This window comes from Diabrotica virgifera, chromosome 5 (genome assembly GCF_917563875.1).
Source record: "Diabrotica virgifera virgifera chromosome 5, PGI_DIABVI_V3a".
In the NCBI taxonomy this organism is placed as follows: Eukaryota; Metazoa; Arthropoda; class Insecta; order Coleoptera; family Chrysomelidae; genus Diabrotica; species Diabrotica virgifera.
In genome coordinates, this window is record NC_065447.1 from 845,966 (window position 1) to 863,469 (window position 17,504).

The 17,504-nt window shown below is 31.4% G+C and overlaps 2 protein-coding genes across 2 annotated transcripts in view; one reads left to right on the forward strand and one right to left on the reverse strand.

Annotated features, from left to right (window-relative positions):
- The window catches only part of LOC114333683 (xylosyltransferase oxt), a 115,592-nt gene that overhangs the window by 71,465 nt on the left and 26,623 nt on the right, over window positions 1-17,504 (reverse strand). The window lies entirely within an intron of this gene.
- LOC114333649 (follistatin-related protein 5-like) overlaps window positions 5,044-17,504 on the forward strand; it is a 523,352-nt gene continuing 510,891 nt past the window's right edge. The window contains exon 1 of the mRNA XM_050651204.1: window positions 5,044-5,170. The gene's annotated coding sequence lies outside the window, so the exon portion shown is untranslated. The remainder of the gene's footprint in view (window positions 5,171-17,504) is intronic.

Genomic DNA, 17,504 nt, shown 5'->3' on the forward strand with positions numbered 1-17,504 from the left:
AATTGTTCAACTCCAAGAAATGCCTGTTTGACCTCGATTTTTGTCGGATTCGTGTGTTCAAAAAATAATATCGAATGGTACTCGGTTTGTAAAGTCAGATTGTAAAGTGAGGAAAGTTACACATTAACGATTAATTCTTTTGTGATCGGGTCCCTCGGGTGTCACCCCCGAAAGGGGACACCCGGGGCGGACCGCCCCCTCCGCCCCACCCTAGCTACGCCACTGATTTCACTTAAATGACTGTATTTGTTTCTTGCAAGTAGTTTATGAGTAATTTAAATATTTCCATTTTATGACAACTTAGTAGATATTCTATACTAATTGGAAAATGAACTTGTGTTTGTCGTAAATTGTAATATAATTGATTTATATATCTCTTAGGGGAGTGCATATAGATTTTCACTTCGGAAAAAATCAAACAAGATAGAAATTTTTGTAATTTCATTAAGACATGTTTAATAAACAACATATCAAAAAGTTCTACTCGAGAAATGGGTGCTTCAGTTTTTATTAAACAAATGAACTACGAAATTAGATGTTTTTTAAATAACTCCGAAAATATAAATTTTTGAAAAAAACTGACTTGATTGACCATTGAAAAATTCAGAAAATTTTCCAAAAAAAACTTTATATAAAGAATTTTCTAAAATTAAATCTGTATCTTCTATAATTTTTTATTTATAACGGTAAAGTCACCCTTCTCACAAACATTTGCTCACTGTAAACTAGCGTACGGCGAAGTGCACGGTTGAGTTATTTTAATGTAATTCTTTAACTAATGGATCAAATGAAATTTTACAAATTGAATATGAAAGAAGAGTAATTAAGCTATCTTATGGTTATAATAAAAAGAAATAAAATTTATGGGCATAAGTACGGTGTGGGCGGAAAATGAGCCTTACATGAATTTTGTTTGAAAATTATTTAAAAATGTGTAACTAATACAATTTTTCTTACAAAACTCTCAATTTTGCACAACTTACCTTTCAAGCATCTTACTAAATGATGTTGCATTCAAAAAAAATCTCAAAAATTTAATTCAAATGATATGACGTCTCAAAAAATGTAATTTTTGAAATTATCGTAGTTTTATAGAATTACCACCACTTTAAGACGGTATTACTCAAGTTTGAACAGATCTATTAGAGATTTATAAGGGCTTTATTAAAGCTTAGGATGTAATCTTTCAAAATGCACTAAATTATTTTACTTTAGAAATGAAATAAACTATTTCTTTTTGAGAAAATTAAGAAAGATAACAAAAATGTAATAAAAAAACCGAAAATTACCAGCTAAAAAAATGTTTATACAAAGTGATCAAAACTTTTTTCTGTAAAACTTTCCTAAAATACATTTAATAATAAGCTTTAACAATAATAAATGTTCAGCAAAAATTTTTTTTGTAGCTCTTATACAGTATGTCTGCGTAACTTGGAACCTATTGATAACTCTTTTATTATCAGTTTTAGGAAAAAAAAAAAAGAATGTGTGTGTACTTTGTACGCACGTAAGAAGTTATACTTCTATTATATGATTATATGATTATAAACGAAATTAATATACTTTTTATTTATATTTTATTTAAATATTAAATTAATTTATACTTACTACTTCTCAAACATTTTTATTAAAACAGTGCCAAAAATTAAAATAATAAAAAAATAAAACACACACAAACACACTAAAAATGCCACAAATGATTTCTGAACATTAATTGTCGGAAAATTTTTTAACTAAATACGTATTTTCTGAAAATAAAATTATATAATAAATATACTTACAATCATAAAATGTATAAAAAAAAAATAAAAAAATAAAAGTTTCTATTGGGATTCGAACCAACTTACCACGCGGCTGGTATTTGCGTTGTATTGGGATTCTCTCGTATTAAAACTGCGCCACAGAGACAGCTTGTCATTATGTGCGAAGATCGTCTAACTAAACAGATTAACCTTTTGACATTTTTAACTTATGTAAATTAAATTATTTTGATTTTGAATTGAAATGATTTAGAATTGAAAAAATACAACAAAACATAGAGTAAGAAGACAATATATTATGTAAATATAAATATAAATTATGTAAATAAAAGTATTACATACTACTTATGTATTTTGGTAGGTTCAAGGTAGGTATCGGAGCCCGTATAACGACTAATAAATTTCGCAATCACTTGCGTCGTGCAAAGTGGCTATGTTCAAATATCATAACAAAATTTGATCAACTATTTATAAAACACTTACCAGTGAAAGATTCTTTAGCTTTGAATAAGCGAGATCTGCGGCACTCATACTAGGCACAGTTTGATGAGCTTTCACATTGGCATGAAACAATCATCTCTTCTATGTAAATAAGTCCAAAAATATAATATGAAAACTATTTAAAAAGGCAGTATAACCATTAACTAACTTTTTGTTTGTTGTTTCTCTTCCTACAAATTTTAAAACGCAACAAGCATACATTATAACCAAACGCAGTCCCACAGCTGTGCCACAGCTGCCATATTGGATAATTTTTGTCATGTCATTTGAACATCCAATCAGAACAAAGTTATAATGCGCATGCGCCCGGTCGCTAGGTTTCCCCATATAAAATTTCACCGTCATTACGCCCGTAAAGAAGTATAACTTCAAAAAGTTATTCTTTATAAAATACTCTGCATCGTATATACTCTAAGATGAAATCATCAAATATCAAATTTACTTAATTTTATACGAGGTATGTCAAAAAATATAAATTTCACTCAAGAGTAAAGTACCTTTACCTACATTTCACAATATCGAAAATTGTTATTAAGAAAAGTTGTTTGGAATTAAAAAAATTGTTTTAGTGTTCAATTACATCCTTCTACTTAAAATATTGTGAATAATAAAGGCACTTAACTCTTAAGAAAAATTCATATTTTTTACATACCTCGTATAAAATTAAAAAATTTTGATATCTGATGGTTGTATCTTAGATTTTAGACCAGGGGGAGTATTTTATGAAGAATAACTTTTTTTCGTAAAAGTGATAATAAAATAGTTATCATAATTGTAATAAAATGATGATGAGTATCCGTAATTTGAGAAAAACTAAAAAAAATTTTTTTTCGATTAGAATGATGTACAGTGGAACCCCGATAAGTCGGCCCCCGATAACCCGGAAATCCGGCTAACCCGGACCGATTTTCATCAGACAAACATTTCAACAATAAAAATGTATGAATTATGTCAAAACATTTTATCTGTAGCCGCTTCTGGAATGTCTTAAAAATATCGAATTTCATTGATAAAATGGCTACCGATCTTCGCTTCGACCATAATATAATATTTGAGAGATAATGGGTATTTGTGTAATTTGAACTATACGACAGTAAACATGACTCATCGCACACGACAACGGCGGCAGAGCGACGTTTATTATCTCGGGCTATCTGAAACAACAGGCCCCTGTTATTCCTTTATTTATTTCCAACTGTCTTAGCATTGTTTAAAAAAGACTAAAAGACTATTTAAAAAATTCTTTTTTAAACAATGGTCTTTTAAACAATTAAAGAGCCACTGTTCTTAAATAACATAACATCGTTCCGATGGCAGACGAAATTGATACAACCGAAACTGACTGGGTTTTTTACCTAGAAATGAACAATACTCTATCTATACTGTTTATACTACACTCTATACAACCATAGGTAAGTTAGATATGTACTGTGCATATATATTTCATGGTATTTCAATTATAACGGACTTTATAAGTATACCGTATTTTATTAATTTTTACCATACTCTCCGGCTAACCCGGATTTTCGATAACCCGGATCGGCCGCGATCCCGATTAATCCGAGTTATCGAGGTTCCACTGTAATTATATATTTAAACATAGTTTTTAATTTCAAACAACTTTTCATAATAGCATTTTTTTAAATTCTGGAATATAAAGGTACTTTACTCTTCAACGAAATTAATATTTTCGACATAATTTGTATAAAATTGATAAAATTTGATATCTGATGGTTGAGTTTTAGATTTTTGACTATCCAGAGCATTTTATGAAGAATAACTTTTTTTCGTAAAATTGATAATAAAAAAGTTTTCCATGTGGTTCCTACTGCAGACATACTGTATAAGAGCTTCTGTATAAGAATTTTCAAATTGCAATGCTATATTCGGATTCAGCATAATCAAAAACAAAATAGAAACATATTTGATCAAATTAAAATGATGAATTTAATGATATTTTTATAATTTTTTTTAAATACAGAAAAATTGTTATTGTTTTAACAATTAATAAAACATTAGCGGCCAAACTTGCTAGTAGAACTTTTTACTTTAACATGTATGTATATAAACTAATAAAAAAAGTTTTAGAAAAATATAAGCTTGTTTGAATTTTTCCGAAACGTTGCATGTTTTCGTTCTAATTGCACTCCCCTATCTCGTTAATTTTGCATTCAAAGAAAGTTTGGTTCAAATCTCTAATCGAAACATTATCACAAAAACAGATTGATGTTAACTATTCCTAATTTGTGCAGATGTACTTCAGCCTCATATTTTCCGTGTCGAGTTTTTAATCTGACGATAGTAGAAATATCTTGCTTTGGCAGGTTATACTTAAATATGTATTCAGGTGGCGAAGGAAGTTTTTGATGTAAAGAAAAATATAAATTTCTTGATATGCTTGAAATATTTTTCCATTGTATTTAAAGTTTGCACGTGTGACACTGATTTTATGAAACAAATAAATAAAATACGAGCGGCGAGACAACCTAGCCTTGTCGGACATCCCTCTACAGCCGGCACCCATGAATATTCACGCCGAAATAGTCAGTGACACGAGAACCATTAAAAATGCATATCCATTTGCCTCCGAGAATGCCTGGGGAAAAGCTTAGATGGCCCATACGGGGCTCAAGTGCCCTTTAGATATGGAAAATATTCTCAAATAATAGGTCAGTGGTAACAGTGATGTGACAATCAAATTATTGACGCCCATTTTGAGCATGCGTCCCGACGGCACCCCCACCCTGTTTGCGAGTCGGAAAATTCACGCTCGCGCAACCCCCTAAAGCATTCGTTGGGTAGTTATACGTCGTGACGCTTACTTGCTGGAGCGTCTGTACCGTCGATCTTTTCCTTCGGGTATTATGTTTTCTAGGACTCTTGTATTTTTACGCTGAATATTTAATGCAGTAAGTGGTTTTACTATTCTTTTGTATGGAATGCTTTGCTTGGGGTGTATGAAACTTTGATTAGATTGGGGGATGATCGGGGATTTGATATTTGTTTTTACATGTGCTTAATGACGTAGGTTAGAATAATTATTGAGTGAATTAAACGACCCATAGCTTGTGGTCTATCCCAAGGGAATCACAACAGAGAAAGATATTTGAAAATGAAGAAGTTTTCAATGTAAATATAGACGTAATGTCAAAAAACAATTTTTTATTTTGTTTATAAATAAATTCTTTAACAGTTTTTCAAATGAATGGAATTTGTATATGTGTAATAAAATTATAGGGGATAGAAATTACTGAATTATAACTCTTTAACAGTAAACATTATCGAACCACTAGAGAGAGAAGGTTATGTTGATAATGCAGGTATATGTATCTGTATAAAATTTGTTAAAAAAGTCAATTATTCTATTCTTTTTTATTTAGTAAACAACGATAAAATGCGTAAGAACATTAAAATCTGATCAAACAATGCGCAACTTTTTTCTAGCTTAAATGATTACTAAAAGCTTGACACTCACAGGGCAAACTCACTAGTATCCCTTAGGTTCTGTTAATTTATTGCACAAATATTAACTTGTATCATGACTTGCACTATATGCTGCTTTTCACTTAACTAACTCGAAGCTCGAAGGGTTTATTCCTCTTGACTCTTCTAACCAGAACCGTGTTGTGATGGAGCTAGATGGCCTCAACATAAACGTGTTGAAGAAGTCGTTAGACCCTACTTTATCTCTTTTTTTAGATTGATTAGCCAATTCTTAATTTAATTAATTATTCAATTACTTTAATCACTGCCTATGTAAAACAAAACTAAATTCAAATTAAATACTCCAATAAATTTTATTCTCAGGGCCAATTTTGTATTTGATACAATACCTATGATTTGTGGCTTCTAGTATTTCTAGTTGCTTACTTCTTCCAGGATGGAACAGGGAAATTAAAAACATTCAATATCATATAAATGTAATATATTATTCATTTACCAAATAATCCCTGTACATATGATTTAAAAAATACTAAATTTAACTTTGTTGCAACAATTTCTTACTTAATAAATCAAACTTTAATTCTGATATCTCATTGTTTTAACAAAAAAATTATTTAAATAAATTATTATTTTATTATTATTTAATAAAATTTACTTTTATTCATTTGAATTGAATTCTTAAATTTGAAATGACTAACTGCGTTATAGTAATGTTCAATAAACAAATAAGCAAATATGGTTCTGATATAAACAAATTCTCTCCATTCCGACAAATGATTTGACTAACCTTTTTGTTTCTTCACTTCCTCTTTTTCTCGATTCTCCCAACGTACTCTCTGGAGGTTGCGAAAAGGTCCCTCTCGTCCAAACTGCTTCCAAAACAACACACAGGTCTTGCTCGAATTCTCTTACTCAATTTTCTCCTTGCTCGATATCTTGTGCAAATAGATATCGATCAGCTACTCGTTCTAGACAAACAAAGGAATCTCCCTCGGACCAGGAAAATTAACTTTTTAACCGGTCGACAAGTTAGTTTCAACTTGATTCTGCTCGCAAAGGCCGATCACACCACTATACACTGATTTTTCACTTTTGAAAACTCGACTGCTCTCCTCAGATATCCATTATACAGTGAGTCTCTCCTCTCTCGCAAATTCAGACTCCAACTTTCTTATCCCTTCTACCGATCTTTTCCATCCAATCAAAAACAAGCCTCTCTCAAAATCTTTCATACCCATTTCTTAAGAACCAAATATTTTTCTATATAACTTTCCAATTTGTCAAATTTTAAGAAATATCCTAATTAGTTTTTTCCTACATACTACTTTTACTTCTAAAAACTAAAACAAAGTATTTACCATCATTAAACCTTCCCGGAAACATTTTAAAAACATTATTGTTCTCGCCAAACGATATATCCACTTTCTAATCCCGAATTGTTTGTTAGTGTACCAATTCACTTCGTCGAATCATTATCACTAATCGTTTTCACTTTCCCGAAACACTATTTAATAGCTAAATTAGATTGGGATGAGAATCTATGATCTCATGGTCTTTGATATGAATTTAATTTTTTTTTATTAAATGATGAACTACAATTTTTTTGAATTTCTTAAAAAAAAAACAATTCTAAAACAATGTATCTGTATAAAATTTGTTAAAAAAGTCAAATATTCTATTTTTTTATTTAATAAACAACGATAAAATGCGTAAGAACATTAAAGTCTGATCAAACAATGCGCAACTTTTTTCTAGCTTAAATGATTACTAAAAGCTTGACACTCACAGAGCAAACTCACTAGTATCCATTAGGTTCTGTTAATTTATTGCACAAATATTAACTTGTACCATGACTTGCACTATATGCTGCTTTTCACTTAACTAACTCGAAGCTCGAAGGGTTTCTTCCTTTTGACCCTTCTAACCAGAACCGTGTTGTCATGGAGCTAGATGGCCTCAACATAGACGTGTTGAAGAAGTTGTTGTACGTGACTCTTGGCAAAATTTTAAATGATTTGTTAACAGTATCCATTTCTAGGTTCCTATGGTAGGTCTGGATCCCGCGTATGAAAAAAAAGTTGATTAATAGCAAGCTGAAAATGTTTGAATAGCTTAAGGGTGTCTAGTCGGACAAACTTTGATGTATGGGAACACTGGAACAGGGGCAGTTTTAATTGTGGAACAGGTTAAAAATTTGGAACGGTCAGACTACGAAAACGTCCCATGTATTTTGTCGGACAGAACTTCCAATTAATTTGTTACCCTTTCATTAAACTGTCCTGCAAAAATCAGACTGCTATTTATCACCAACTGGGCATTTTAATGAGTGGAACACGTAGAACATGTCAAATGAGAGGAATTATGACAGGTGACAAATAGCAGTCTGATTTTTTGCATGAGAGTTTAATGAAAGGGTAACAAATCAATTGAAAGTTCTGTCCGACAAAATACATGGGACGTTTTCGTAATCTGATCTTCCAAATTTTTAACCTGTTCCACAATTAAATCTTCCCCTGTTCCAGTGTTCCCATACATCGAAGTTTGTCCGACTAGACACCTTAAGCTATTAACAAATTTTCAGCTTGCTATTAATCAACTTTTTTTTCATACGCGGGATCCAGACCTATGGAGCTCGCTGTTCCTATTCGCGGTGTGCAAGTACTTGGAAAGGGAAACGAGAAACGACCGTGCGCGAGTCGCGGAGAAATATTGCAACTATCTTAAATAATTCACATTGTCAATTGAAATTGTCAAATTGACGTATATTTCATACCTTCTGTCACTGACGCAGAAAAATTATATATTGCTCCACAATATTGATATGATATGCAATTATTATATAAAGGTAAATTTAATTAATTGTATTTTGCTTGCAGTACTGCATTTTAATAACTGATTTTATTTACTACATACAATTGTTTACGTTTGCTAAACATAACCTGCATCTTATTTTTTCTTCTTATTATTTTTTTGGACTATGGTCTTGACAATTATCCAGCAACCAGGACTAATATAATTGGCCAATATAATTAAAAGTGCGAATAAAAGTACAGAGCGTAGAAATAGAGGTCGCTTTGCCGAACTTGCACGGTCCCAATAGTATGAAGAAGCATTGACAATGCTTCGTAGCACTTTGTTTTGGAATCGCTGGATAATGTCTAAATTATTCTTTCTACCACAAACTCATAGCTGGATGCTATATGTCCAGGTTTTAGACTCTGTTTATACAAAAGTATTTTGTTGTAGATTGACTGGGACGACTGGGTGGATTGTCTTCCCAATAATATTGATCAATATATCATTTTTTGATGTTGGGCTGTTTTGTTTTCTTTTTAACATGGGCTTTCCAGTGTAGCCTAGCGTATAATGTAATACCCAAATATTTTACGGTATCGGCATATGGCATCTGAGTATTATTTACATTAACAAGACTGTGTCGTTTTTGCTTGTTTGTAAAATTAATGTGCACTGACTTCATTTGAATTAATTTAATTTGCTAGCATTTAGTGCAGTTGTTAAGTCTATTAACACAGGCTTGTAGTTTTCTTGTTGCTTATTTATGATCTTCACCTACGGCCAAGACGGCAGTATCATCAGCAAAGTCAGCTATTGTGTTATATTCTAATTTAGTCCAAGTAATGAAACTTCAAATAGGACAAAACCTCGCAATTTTTACAGAATGAATTGATTTGCTTGAAAATTTGAGAATAAGTAGTGGATAGTCCAAGGATCAAAATATATATGATGCCGAAAGGAGCTTTTACCATGGGGGTGGTGGCCACCGCATCTTGGGGGTGGAAATGTTTTACATTTTGACTGCAAAAGTTGGTAAAAACGTTCATTCTAAGCAAAAAACGTTCTGTACATTTTTTTGATAAAATTAATAGTTTTATATGTGTTAGTTTTATATCGAAAAAATCAATGTTTTTAATAAGTTTTCTGCTAATAACTCCAAAAGTTTTCGTTTTACCAAAACAACTTTACTTAACAAAAATGTACATTTTAAAAAAATAAACAAGACGGTTTTTTTTTTATTTTCTTTAAGACCAATAGTAATGGAGCTATACTTTATTATATGTTAGCTCTTCTTCGTCAAATGCTAAATATTGTAGTTTCAAACTCAAAAGACGGAAAAACTATGCATTTTTCGAGGATAACTTGTTAAAACTAATATAAAGTATTTAAAAATATCTATCTCCAGAAATAAAAAAAAAGTCTCTAGCTCAAAAATTAAGTGACTTATAATGAAAATAATGTCAGTCCCTATTTTTTTCAGCGAAAAAGTGATCGGAGGCAACCTCCTAATCACCACCCTAATTAAAATTAGCCATTGACCTTATTTGCTCTTCTTTATTTATGTATTATTAATAGGTTCTAGAAGTTTGACTGGCTTAGAATGATTAGTTTTTAAAAAAATGGAGTTAAAATCAAATAACGAATTTTTGTAGTTTAGAAAAAAATGGACTTTTCTTGAGAATAGAAAGATTAGCATCAGAGATACAAAAAAATGTTTAAATATGAAATTGTAGCCTGTTTAATTCTCAAGAAACTGGTTTGCAAAAATTTTTTCTATGGCAAAAATTGAATGAGGTATTGACAATAATTAAAACTTGTAATAACATGCAAAAACCACCTTTACCAACCCTTTCAAAGTCACCTCTTTTTGTGACTGAGGATTTTAAAAAGATTTAATATCAATAGGCTTATAGATCTTGTAAAAACCTACAACATTCTTTTTTAATAAACTTTCTAAGATTAAAAATAAAAAAAATTCGGTTAAAAAATCAATATATTTTTTTGAAAAAAAAAAGGAGAAATCCAATTGGAAGCATAATAATATAAGTTAGCGGTGTTTTTAGTCATTTGCCTTATTCATTCTTCTTTATTTATGTATTAATTATTAATAGATTCTAGAAGTTTGACTGGCTTAGAATGATTAGTTTTTAAAAAATTGGAGTTAAAAGCGAATAACGAATTTTTGTAGTTTGGTAAAAATGCCATTTTCTTCAGGATAGAAAGATTAGCATCAGAAATATGAAAAAATGTTTAAATATGAAATTGTAGGTTATTTAATTCCCAAGAACTTGGTTTGAAAAAAATTTTTTTACGGCAAAAATTGAGTGAATCGTAAATGAGTATTACCGAAAAACATTGATTTTTTTCGATTTAAAACTCACACTTTCGATAGCGAATAAATCGAAAACTATTCATTTCCACCCCCGAGATGGGGTGGCAACCACCCCCATGGTAAAAGCGCCTTTCGGCATCATATAGATTTTGATCCCTGGACTATCCACTACTCTCAAATTTTCAAGGAAATCGATCCATTCTGTAAAAATTGCGAGGTGAAAAGCTTCGGTTTCTAGATTAATTCAGGGATTTCACTAGCCTATAAAAGATACAGAACTGGTCCTATCACACTACCTTGTGGTACACTTGCATTGATTTCTATTAGTTACGAGTAGGTTTCAGGCTTCACCTTACTTAACCCTAAAAATTCTATGTGGACTATGTATAAGATTGCAATAATTCTGTATAATATTTACTTGGCAAAATCCTGCTTAATTTATATTTAAGTAAAAATGTAATGTTCTGTTGTAATTGGTATAAGTATTATGTATTTAAAAATTAAGTTAAAAATCCAAATATATTACGGTAGTTGTTCACGAAAAACGTTTTCGGACTTATCAGTCCACCTTCAGTGAACTTTGAAATTTGCTGTTCCCGAATAGTTGTATACGTTTTTAACGGCTTCATGTGGTTTGTTTTTTGTCTGACTTGTGAAAACTTGACAGATGACAGTGGAATGTGCCAAGAGTGTGCAGTTACTCGCGTTTTTCCATTTTTTTTTTCCAAATTTTCAAGTTTTTTGCTTAAATAAGTCATTGTTGTTACAACTTTTTTAAAATTTGCAGTGATAAGTCTTGATATTAGTCTATAGTAACTTAGTAACGCGGCAAATCTGTTAAATATAAAAAATCATCGAAAAATCAGCCATATAATCACTTAACCTACCTCATCCCTGTTACGTTTCATCCCAAACCAGACTACAATGTGTAGATTATAAAATCATGAGCATAACACGAGATGGAACTGGCTGGGGTATGTAAATGAATAAATCTAATCAAGTGGGGGATTCACCTAACCTCACCTCACAACCTACATCATTTATGTGATTATTAACCGAGTAATAGAGGAGTGCGTAAACGAGAAAACATCGTTAACATTTTGATAGACCTTAACATCGTTAAAGCTCTAGTATGTGCGAGTATATTGGTATGAAAATATTATTATCGTAAAGGTATTTTGATAGCAAATATTTGTAAAATTCGAACTACCATATAAAGTTGGGGGTTAATGTATAAGGTTTGTTCCAACTAGCGGTCAAACCAGTTAGAAACTATCAGAGAATAGTTGACCAGCGCGAATAGAGGAGATAGCACTGATGACTGTAGTATGTTCTTGCACTGACCAACTATTTGCTGACGATTTCTGACTAGTTTGACTGTTGGTTGGAACAGACCTATAGAGTCCTTTTCATGAGCATTTTTCAGTGCGTCACAAATGATAAAAAACAAGGTAAGTCCGTGATAATACACATTTATGCCATTTATTCTAACATGACATTTTAGTTAAATCTGACAGTTGTCACATTTTATTTGCAATTTGGCATAAAAGCAAATTAATTTTGTTTATTGCATTTATAAAATGGTATTTTCTTTGATTTGTATAGTCTTATAGATTGTACAAATTATATTCGTAGATATATTATATAATTCATAAATTATTTTTTCTTCGATTATAGCGCCATCTATCAACAACTAAAATAATTAGAATAAATGCTATAAATGTCTGTAATCACAGACGTGCCTTTTTTCTGTCACATACAATTTAATGCGTTAGAGAGAAATCGAAAAACTGTAACGCACTGAAAAATGCTCATGAAAAGGACTCTAACTAGAGTTGCACAAGTTTGACTTGAATGTTTGAACTTGACTTGAGTTTGACTTAATTTCAAGTCAAACTCAAGTCAATCCCTCTAACAAATAATTCAAGTCAATTCAAACTGGTCAATCGTACAGGTTTGAGAATTCAAACTGTTTGTCAAACTAGTTTGAAAGAGTTTGAAAAATTATTAATTTCGTAGATATATTTTTTTTTTGAGATAGACATGTCAGTTGCCAATTAAGATAAGAAATTTAATAATACATTGAGTGCCATATAAATCATCCTTTAGTTCCAATACTTTTAGTATTTGTTTCCCTTTACTCATTTTTAAAAATCATGTACAATAGAACACTGACACTTTCACAGTAAACTATTTTAAGCACGCACAACAAAATTAAATAAAAAAATACTAAGGGCCGGTTGTTCGAACGCTAATCAACAATGATCACTATCAAATATTTAATTGCTGTCACCAAAACTGTCAATGTCAACTTTTATTGGGTTGCTGAAAACATAATTGATTAAAATTATGAGATTAGTTTGTTAATCAATTAACATAACAATTATTAACATAATTCATTAAGTAATTTCATATTATGTTTTCAGCAACCCAAACAAAGTTGACATTGACAGTTGGTGACAGTAATTAAATATTTGATAATGATTATTGTTGATTAGCTTTCGAACAACCGGCCCTTAATGAACAGTTTTTGGTTTAAATGGGATCTAGCTATTTTTATAATTTTCTGCTTTTATAACCAATAACAATATACACCGGCACCGTCTTCAACGACAGAACGGAAGTCATAAAGGTTTAGGAAAGTTCAAAAGGAAAAAAACAAAGAACCTCAAAAATCTGTTTTCGTACCAACCCCTTTTTAAGCATGTTAATTCCTAGAAATTTTATGGTCAAATTTGGATTATCTACATTTTTTCAATACAAACGCCCCAGAATCTCATAACATGTGGTGTGTGTACTAAAAGTATAGTCAAGTGAAAGCGGAGGGTACTAACAGTATAAGTTGACTTGTACTTTTAAGTCTTAATACAAAGCAGACTTTTGAAATTAAAAGTTGTACTGTTGGAATAAAATCAATATTTATACATGAAAAACAGGCTATTGACTTATACTGTTAGTATAGAAATGATTAATAAACATTCAAAATTTAAAATATAGAAGAATCCTGAAAGGTCCATTTTATGACTTATACTATACTCTTAGTACATAGTACGTTAGATATAATATAGAGATTTTATATAGATTATTTGTATTTTTCAATTTAATTATATATAAACACAACATTTTCACTTTAAAAAAATTCCATAATTTTTTGACCGAAACTTCAAAATTAATGTGTACATTAATTAACAAAAATGTTATTCTGGCCAAACGCTTAGTTTAGCATAAACAGACCAAAGACGGTTAGTCGGCGCTTAGTCGACAATTGCGAAACTGTTATGAATGGCAGTTATGAATATTCGCGGTGTGCAAGTACTTGGAAAGGGAAACGAGAAACGACCGTGCGCGAGTCGCGGAGAAATATTGCAACTATCTTAAATAATTCATTTGTCAATTGAAATTGTCAAATTGACGTATATTTCATACCTTCTGTCATTGACGCAGAAAAATTATATATTGCTCCACAATATTGATATGATATGCAATTATTATATAAAGGTAAATTTAATTAATTGTATTTTGCTTGCAGTACTGCATTTTAATAACTGATTTTATTTACTACATACAATTGTTTACGTTTGCTAAACATAACCTGCATCTTATTTTTTCTTCTTATTATTTTTTTGGACTATGGTCTTGACAAGTATCCAGCAACCAGGACTAATATAATTGGCCAATATAATTAAAAGTGCGAATAAAAGTACAGAGCGTAGAAATAGAGGTCGCTTTGCCGAACTTGCACGGTCCCAATAGTCTTGTTATGCAAAACTAAAAACCCTTAATAGACAAAATGTCGCTTGGTTTATTTTTGTTTTTCTTAGTAACCGTTAACGTGACAATAACAGAGATTTTTTCAAGATAGTTTTAGCTATGTGTCACCAGAATCCGCTGTTATCTCGATTTTAAAGAAATGGCGCTTGGTCGAGTTATGCATAACGCCGTCCTTTTAAAGAATTAGTTCACTGTTTGTGATTTTGTAACGCTGTTTTTTATTTTTACATAATAGAAGTATGCATGCATCAGTATAATTCAGCAATTCAGTATTTGTTAAAATTTTTTTTTGAGTCATCATCACTTACTTCCATAATATTGCCACAAATGACACATGATATAAACAGTGTAATCATAACAGATATTTACTCACTCTCAAGAATTTCAAGTTTATGCACTCAAGTGTAAAATATTATAACAGCTGATGCTTGGGTTGCAGATCACTTATACTTTTATGTAATAAATAATTATGATCTAAATACCTATTCCACAAAATATAATCAAACATCTGTGGCGTTTTATTTATTTTTTCTCGATATCGATATTTTCAATAATATCGAGGCAAGTGTATCGACAATACAAGAGTATTGTATTGATTTCAGATAATGAGTATCGTATCGACACTAATATTACTAAGGTATGTATTGTATCGGTATCGTATTGGTTTTCGATACAATATCGATATTTTTATCGAATATCGTGAAACTCTACTTTTACCTGCCTGGATGCCTACACTAATTACGATTTTTTTTCGATTACTTTCTATTTTAGACATAGATCAGTCACAGCTATGTAGAAATATAGATTTTCATGCGATTATTTTTAGAGACAAATTTAATGTGCGATCTCGATGAAACACCCAGTATTACTTAACGAAATAACACACATACGAGTATCCATTATGCTTTTGTGTTATTAAAACACTGCCTCAAAGAACAATCTAACAGAAAACAATTCGTTTGGAGCACCACTACACCACCTCGAAACTCCTTCATACAAAAACGAACTCTATATCGACATTTTCCCCTGAACTTTAATAAACGAATAATGGCAAATACTTCTACGACAACAATTCCATGAGGAATAAATAATATTTAATTGACAAGGGTCAAATAGAGAAGCGATATAAGGGTTTAATGTAGTGAAACTGGAATCCAAACAGGACATAACCAGCAAAAATGCTCAGGGTTATGGCAGGAAAGGGCGGAAAACTATAGTGAAATATATAAAACAGAGCAGGAATTGAGTGGATACTTAGGATTTAGTAGCTACTTGTTCTGTTTATGATTTAATCGTACCAGAGACGTACTAATCTGTAGCTGAAGTAGAATTGTCGACGGAAAGTTGATTCACTAATGTTTTACGGTGCTCTCATTTGTTCGATATTGTCAATAAAATAGGCTTTAGTGTTTATTACTGACTTGTTTTCTACTTCAATCCATAATTGGCTTGGTTTTAATGTTTTTGAGGTTATATAGTTCCATTTATTACAAATGGCGCTGTTTAATTGCTTATGTAGTAGCAAAATGTGAACTGTTATTACCAATAACACTTCTTTTATAACGCTGGTAAACGTGAATTCGTTATTTTACCCTCCCGAGGTGACCTTGTGAAGTGACGCCTAATTTGTCGCTTTATAACAAACCTAAAATTAAAACTGTCATAAATTTGGTTCTCGACCACCTAAAGGCATGCTTAAATGCTTAAAATTTAAGTTTTGTTGCCTATTTTCATAATTCGTTGAATTTAAATATTGCAGAATAATCAAACAGATGAGAGAAATCATTAACGACAATGCGTGTTACTTACTTATGAAGCAAATAGCACAATTTTTAGGCGGTCAAAAAATAGTAAGGCTCGGGCCAAGAAATCCAATAAGTAGAGATTGTTGTGTATACATATAGAACTTCTTCTTCTTCTTCTACGGCACTACAGTCCAAATTGAGCCTTGTGTCATAAATAGTGTGATGTTTCTGGTTCCAATTAATTAAAACTCTCTTCCTTGGTTCAAATACATTATATTTACAATCACCTCCATCAACGACTAACCATAACAATGTGTTTACATATAACAGTAACGACCTACCTTCACATTACTTAAATACTGACTACAATAATAATATCTATATCATCGGGCGTTCACTTATATAAAGATTAAGTTATTGCAACATCACGCGCTGGCCTCGGTCATGGTCGATCGATAATTATATTATTTACTTTCCAATAAAACATCTTTTTGTACAGGGTGATATTATAATAATACACTTGGCCTCCTTTATTTTTTGCCTTCACCCTTGCTTGTCTGTGGCTGCTCTTCTCCGTACACGGACTCCTAAAAGGGCTTGTGCGTCGCTGTTTACTGTGTCTTCCCAGCGCTTTCTTGGCTTTCCAACCGGTCTCTTTCCCTGCATTCTAGCATTCATTGCTCTTTTTGGTAGCCTATCCTCTCCCATTCTTATCACATGTTCGGCCCATTGCAATCTTTGTATTCTAAAGTAGTCTGACAGGGGTGCTTCCTTATAAAGTTGATAAAGTTCGTTGTTGTATCGACTTCTAAAGATTCCGTTTTTCCTCACAGGCCCTAGTATAAATTCTCCTCAGTACTTTCCTTTCGAATGTGTCGAGTTTGTTTGTGGATGTTTTTTTCAGGACCCAGGCTTCACTGTCATATCATGTTATTGGTCGAAATAAAGTTTTATAGATTCTCATTTTTGTATTTCGGTGGACACTTTTAGACCGAAATATATGGGAGAGGGCAAAATAAGCTCTGTTTGCCTGCGTTATTCTCTTCCGTATTTCTCCGTCTTCTGATCCGTCGGCATATATTTCTACTCCCAAGTATGTATACTTTCCAACCGTTTCAATGTCATCTTCATGTATAATGTTTTGTGGGACTATAT